The sequence below is a fragment of the Trachypithecus francoisi genome, unplaced genomic scaffold, assembly GCF_009764315.1.
Source record: "Trachypithecus francoisi isolate TF-2019V2 unplaced genomic scaffold, Tfra_2.0 Lachesis_group6, whole genome shotgun sequence".
Taxonomy (NCBI): Eukaryota; Metazoa; Chordata; class Mammalia; order Primates; family Cercopithecidae; genus Trachypithecus; species Trachypithecus francoisi.
Genome location: NW_022681471.1, coordinates 38,867,509 through 38,874,274, shown reverse-complemented (window position 1 = coordinate 38,874,274; position 6,766 = coordinate 38,867,509). Strand labels below are relative to the sequence as shown.

Here is a 6,766-nt window from a genome sequence, read left to right as displayed (position 1 = left end):
GTTAATTTTGTGACATTGATCATTGTTCTTTCATTATCTAAGATGTTAACAGAATTTTTGCAGAATCTGGATAAAGGTTACACAATAATTATTTTATAATTTTTGCAATACTTGTGAAAGCCTGAAATTATTTCAAAATAAAAATTTTAAAAATTGAAGGAAAAAATTTTTTTAGCTTTTTCACCCTCAAGATATATTATTATTACATTGTAGTACTCATTTCATCCCCCCAAGTTTCACTCGTACATATACCCTCATCATGATATTTTTTGTTAGTCTTTTCTTAAATGTATAATTTATATATAATCATTGCACATATTTATGGGTACAATGTGATATTTCAACTCATGTATAAATATATAATGATCAAATCATGGTAATTGCCATTTACATTACTGTAAACATTTATAGTTTATTTGTAGTGATAACATTCAAATTATTCTCTTCTAGCTATCTTGAAATATACATTATATTGTTATTTGCTGTAGTCACCCTACCGTGTAATAGAATACCAGAATTTATTCTTCCTCTTCTTGAGATTCAGAAAACAACATCCCATAATGAAAGCCTCAGTGGGAGCCTCAGAATCAAAAGTTTTTCTCTAACCTTCTCCTGCCCCCCTCAGTTCTATTCTCCTCCCCACCCTAAAACCCCAGAAGCAGGCATAGAAACTAGAATCCCTCTTCTTAAAGGTGAGTCATATAAACCAGAACCCCTTTTCTCCAAAGTCAGACATAAAATCTAAAAATATTCTATGTAAAAACTGGTTATAAAGAAATGATCTGACCTACCTTGTTTGACTGTAGGTCATAAAGCCCTAATTCCAGAGACGGCCCTGCCCTACACCCAGAAGGAAGGAATACAGGCTCAGAGAGACCAAGCAGAGTCTAGACAGACAGGCCTTGCTGGGTTTCCCTACTCAGTCTATCAGCATTAGATCATACCCTTTTCTTCAATCATACTTCTAGACCATTGTCCATACTTTATTAACACCAGTTTTATAAAAGTTAACCGTTTCCCCTCTATCTTTGAGGTCATCATTCTGAAGCTGAAGCCTCCTGTGTGTGCATACATGTTAAATAATGTGTATGTCTTTTCACCTATTAATCAATCTGCCCCATGTCAGTGATTTTTTTCAGCAAACCTTGGCCTGTACACTTTCTTTTTTTCTTTTTTTTTTTTTTTTTTTTTTTTTTTTTTTTTTTTTTTTTTTTTTTTGAGTTGGAGTGTTGCTCTTATGCTCAGGCTGGAGTACAATGGCACCATCTTGGCTCACTGCAACCTCCACCTCCTGGGTTCAAGCGATTCTCCTGTCTCAGCTTCCCAAGTAGCTGGGATTACAGGCATCCACCACCACGCCCAGCTAATTTTTTGTATTTTTAGTAGAGACAAGGTTTCACCATGTTGGCCAGGCTAGTTTCTAACTCCTAACCTCAGGTGATCTGCACACCTCGGCCTCCCAAAGTGCTAGGATTACAGGTGTGAGCCACCATGCCCGGCCTATTTTAGTCTGTTTTATGGCTGAATAATATTCCATTGCATATCTGTACATTTTATTTATCCATTCATTTGGAGATAGTCATTTGGGTTGACTCCATATCTTGTGTATCGTGACTAGTGTTACAGCAATTATGGGAGTGCAGATATCTCTTTGATATACGGATTTAATTTCCCTTGGATATATACCCAGCAATGAATGGGATTGTTGGATCATATGGTAATTATATTTTTAATTTTTTGAGGAACCTCCATACTGTTTTTCACAGTGGCTGTACGGATTTACATTTCCACCAACAGTATTGGTTTTATTTTGTCCCTATCCTCCCAACACTTGTTATCTTTCTTTCTTTTTTTTTTTTTTTATAATAGTCATTTTGACTGGGGTAAAATGAAACCCCTGCGGCTTCAATTTGCATATCTGTGATGATTAGTGGTGTTGAACATTTTTTCATATATCTGTTGGCCATTTGTATGTCTTCTTTTGAAAAATGTCAGACTTCTGCTTCTGAGTCAAAGCCATGGTAGTGACAAATTCAAGCCCTGAGCACCCGTTGTGTTCTTTGATGTCAGCATTGGCAGTCAGGTAGTTGGCCACATGAAGATGCAGCTCTTTGTAGACACTGTATCTAACACAACTGAGAACTTTAGGCAGTTCTGCACCAGATAATTCAGTAGAGATCGGGTTCCAATAGGATACAAAGGGAGCACCTTTCACAGGGTCATAAAGGATTTCATGATTCAGAGTGGAGATTTTGTTAATGGAGATGTTACTGGAGTCACCAGCATTTACCAGGGACTATTTGCAGATGAAAATTTTAAAGTCAGACACCCAGCTCCAGTCCTGCTTTCCATGGTGAACAGTGGTCACAGTACAAATGGCTGTCAGTTCTTTATCACTTGCTGTAAGTGCAATGGTCTGGATGGGAAGCATGTAGTGTTTGGAAAAATCATTGATGGACTTCTACTGATGAAAAAGATTGAGAATGTTCCCACAGGCCCCAATAATAAGGCCAAGGTACATATGCTGATCTCACGGTGTCGGGAGATGTATTTCAGACCAAGACTGAATCAGACCTTCACTTCCTCTTGGCGATGTTCTTGAGTAAGATAATCTGGAGTGGCCTCTATGTTTGCTTCCCTGCCTGCTGCTACGCCATTTGACCAACAGACTCTGGAAGTATCAGAGATTCAGAATCCAAGATTGTGTTTCGGTTTTCAACTGTAAATAACGGTTTTTGTATGTTTAAAAAAGCAAATAAAAATGTCTATTTAGATCTTTTGCCCATTTTTAATAGGATGATTTGGTTGCTTGCTATTGAGTTGAGTAGCTTACATATTTTCTTATTAGTCTCTTCTCAGATGCATAGTTTGCAAATATTTTCACCCACTTTATAGATTGTCTCTTCACTCCATTCATTATGTCCTTGGCTATGCAGTAGCTTTTAGTTTTGTGTCATCTCATTTGTCTATGTTTACTCTTGTTGCCTGTGCCTTTGAGTTATTATTTAAAAAATCCTTGCCCAGTCCAATTTTATGAAGCATTTATCCATATTTTCTTTTAGTAATTTTAGAATTTGGGACTTACATATAAGTCTTTAATATATTTTGGGTTGATTTTTGTATATAGTGAGAGATAGGTATCTTGTTTCCTCCTTCTGCATGTGGATATCCAGTTTTCCCAGCACTATTTATCAAAGAGACTGTCCTTTTTTTTTCCCATGCATGTTCGTGGTGCCTTTGTTGAAAATCAATTGGCTATACATGCATAGATTTATTTCTGGGTTCTCTATTCTGTTTCATTGGTCTATGTGTCTGCTTTTATGCCAATACCATGTTGTTTTGGTTACAATAGATTTGTAGAGTATTTTGAAGTCAAATAGTATGATGCCTCTCACCAGCTTTCTTCTTTTTGCTCAAGATTGCTTTGACTATCCAGCATCTTTTACATTTCAATACCTCGTTATGATCTTTGGTCCTTGTCTCTTACAGTATTTTCTAAGTCGATCACAACAGTTTTTAATATCATTGTCTTCCCTAATTAGCCTGTAGAAACAAAGTCTACAGTTTAGAAACTATTAAATGCTTTAATTGATATCCTTGCATGGTCCCTAGACTTAGTCAGACTTTTGACCTTCACCATTCTTCCCGTGTCATCCACAAACCTGGGCCACCAACTTCTCACCTGTTCTTAGAATCCCAAGAGCTACTAGGAAATTAACAAATTGCATGACAATTTTCTACCACTTTCTTCCTTCAACTTTGGGTCTCCTAAATTTTTTACATTCCTTTTATTTATATCTTATTGTCTTCCAACTATATTCTGCTTACTCTTTTCCACAAATCTCAAACAGCCTGAGTTCTACCACATAGGCATAGTAACCACAGTTAACCTTAAGGGTTATATGCTGTTAATACGTAGAAAGAGGATAGCTCACTGCTGAAATTTTCAGAATGAGTTTAGCCTCAAGTGCACATACTCTTTGTAACTTAATTTTCTCATTTGATAATATAACTTGAGAATTTCCAATGCCGTGAAATATTATTGAAGACAGTAATTTTTGAATGTTACAATATATTTTACGTCACAATAATGTTACAATGAGGATACACCAATTTCTGATCCTTTCTTAGCATACATTTTTAGTAATGAAATAATAATAATAGAAACAAGAGAAATATGTATTTTGATCCATATTGCCAATTTTTTTTTAAAACTCTGAACAAATGTGTGTTCTTGCCAGCAATGTAAGAGCATGCCTATTACAGAGCAAATGCAGTGCTATAATTTTTATTTTAATTTTCCTAATTTAAATAACACAAAACAACAATAATTACAATAATATCATAGATTCATTTTGCATTTCTTTGGTTGAAAATATTTCTAATATTAATTGATTATGTGTCTTTCTATTTTACTTTTCTTTCCTTTCAACCTTTGTTTCTTTACCTGCAATTGCATTTTATGTCCATAATTTATCTTATGGACCTTTATTTAGTATGGTATATACCCAGTAATGGGATGGCTGGGTCAAATGGTATTTCTAGTTCTAGATCCTTGAGGAATCGCCACACTGTCTTCCACAATGGTTGAACTAGTTTGCAGTCCCATCAACAGTGTAAAAGTTTTCTTTAGCTGCAATTGCATTTTATGTCCATAATTTATCTTATGTATCTTTACCTATTCTAGGTATAGAATGAGATAGTTAATATATTTGATATATATTTAGTATTAATGATAATAACATTTAGCCTACCATATACAGAATAAATTTTTCTCCAACTTTATTTTTCTTTAAAGTTGAGTTTTTATTTTTTAGTATATACTTTTTTAATGTGAGCATAGCTTTTAATATTGTATCTCATGTTTTGCCTCTTTCATTTATACTTATATACATATCTGAAATTAATACTTATGAATTGAAATACAAAGCATACTTATATTTTTATCATTATTATTTTTTGTAAGCAAAGGTTTTTTTTTTTTCCTTTTTTGCTTAATTTTCTTGTTTTTGTTTGTATAAATGTATTGGGTACTTGAGAAATTTTGATACACATATATAATGCATAGTGATCAAGTCAGGGTATTTAAGATGTCCATCGCCTAAGTACAATACATTTTTGTTCAGTATAGTAACCCTAACCTGCTATCAAGCATTTAATCTATTCCTTCTCTTCTACCATATGTTTAAACCATTTAACCCATTCTCTTTATTCTCTCCGCTTCCCCCACTCACCATTTCCAGTCTCTGTTATCTATCTTTACACTCTCTACCTCCATGTGATCACATTTTTTAACTCCTACATACAAGTGAGAACTTCCAGTATTTGTCTTTTAATTTTTACAATCATTTACACAATTCCAAGCACAACTGACTAGATGAACAAGGTTTTTTTCACCACTAACTTAAAATGCAACTGTTGCATGAACTAACTTTGATAAGTTTATGATGAATTTTTTTTTCTGTTTCATGGATTTCCCCACCAATCTCATGCCATTAGCAGACTACTGAAATTACTGTGGTTTCTATACACTTTTATTATCTCATAGGTCAAGTCTCTACTCAGTAATTTCTTCAATCTTTGATGAATCTTACACATGTACTCCTCCACTGAAACATTTAGAATTATTTTGAAAAGTTAAAAAAACTTATTTGCATTTTCATGCTTATTTGGAAAAAAAGATCCTGATATACACTATAGAGTCATCTCCTTTAGAAAAATAGTGTCTTTCAGGCTGGGCGTGGTCACTCACACCTGTAATCCCAGCACTTTGGGAGACCAAGGCAGGCAGGATCACCTGAGGTCAGGAGTTCGAGACCTGCCTGGCCAACATGACAAAACTCTGTCGCTAATAAAAATACAAAAATTAGCTGAGCATTGTGCCACATGCCTGTAATTCCAGCTACAAAGGAGGCTGAGGCAGGAGAATCACTTGAACATGGGAGGTGGAGCTTGCAGTGAGCCGAGATCACACCGGGGGAAAGGAAAATAGAGTTTTTCCATTATTTCTTGTATATTTTTTTTTTATTATTATTATACTTCAAGTTCTAGGGTACATGTGCACAACGTGCAGGTTTGTTACATATGTATACATGTGCCATGTTGGTGTGCTGTACCCATTAACTCATCATTTACATTAGGTATATCTCCTAATGCTATACCTCCCCACTCCACCCACCCCACAAAAAGTCCTGGTATATGATGTTCCCCTTGCTGTGTCCAAATGTTCTAATTGTTCAATTCCCTCCTATGAGTGAGAACATGTGGTGTTTGGTTTTTTGTCCTTGCGATAGTTTGCTGAGAATGATGGTTTCCAGCTGCATCCATGTCCCTACAAAGGACATGAACTCTTCCTTTTTTATGGCTGCATAGTATTCCATGGTGTACATGTGCCACATTTTCTTAATCCAGTCTATCATTGATGGACATTTGGGTTGGTTACACATCTTTGCTATTGTGAATAGTGCTGCAATAAACATACATGTGCATGTGTCTTTATAGCAGCATGATTTATAATCCTCTGGGTATATACCCAGTAATGGGATGGCTGGGTCAAATGGTATTTCTAGTTCTAGATCCTTGAGGAATCGCCACACTGTCTTCCACAATGGTTGAACTAGTTTACAGTCCCACCAACAGTGTAAAAGTGTTCCTTTTTCTCCACATCCTTTCCAGCACCTGTTGTTTCCTGAGTTTTTAATGATTGCCATTCTAACTGGTGTGAGATGCTCTCATTGTGGTTTTGATTTGCATTTCTCTGATGGCC

The 6,766-nt window shown here is 35.3% G+C and overlaps 1 pseudogene; it reads left to right on the top strand.

Annotated features, from left to right (window-relative positions):
• Positions 1–2,018: 2,018 nt before the first annotated feature.
• LOC117077687 lies at positions 2,019–2,602 on the top strand (annotated as a pseudogene).
• The last annotated feature ends 4,164 nt before the right edge of the window (positions 2,603–6,766 follow it).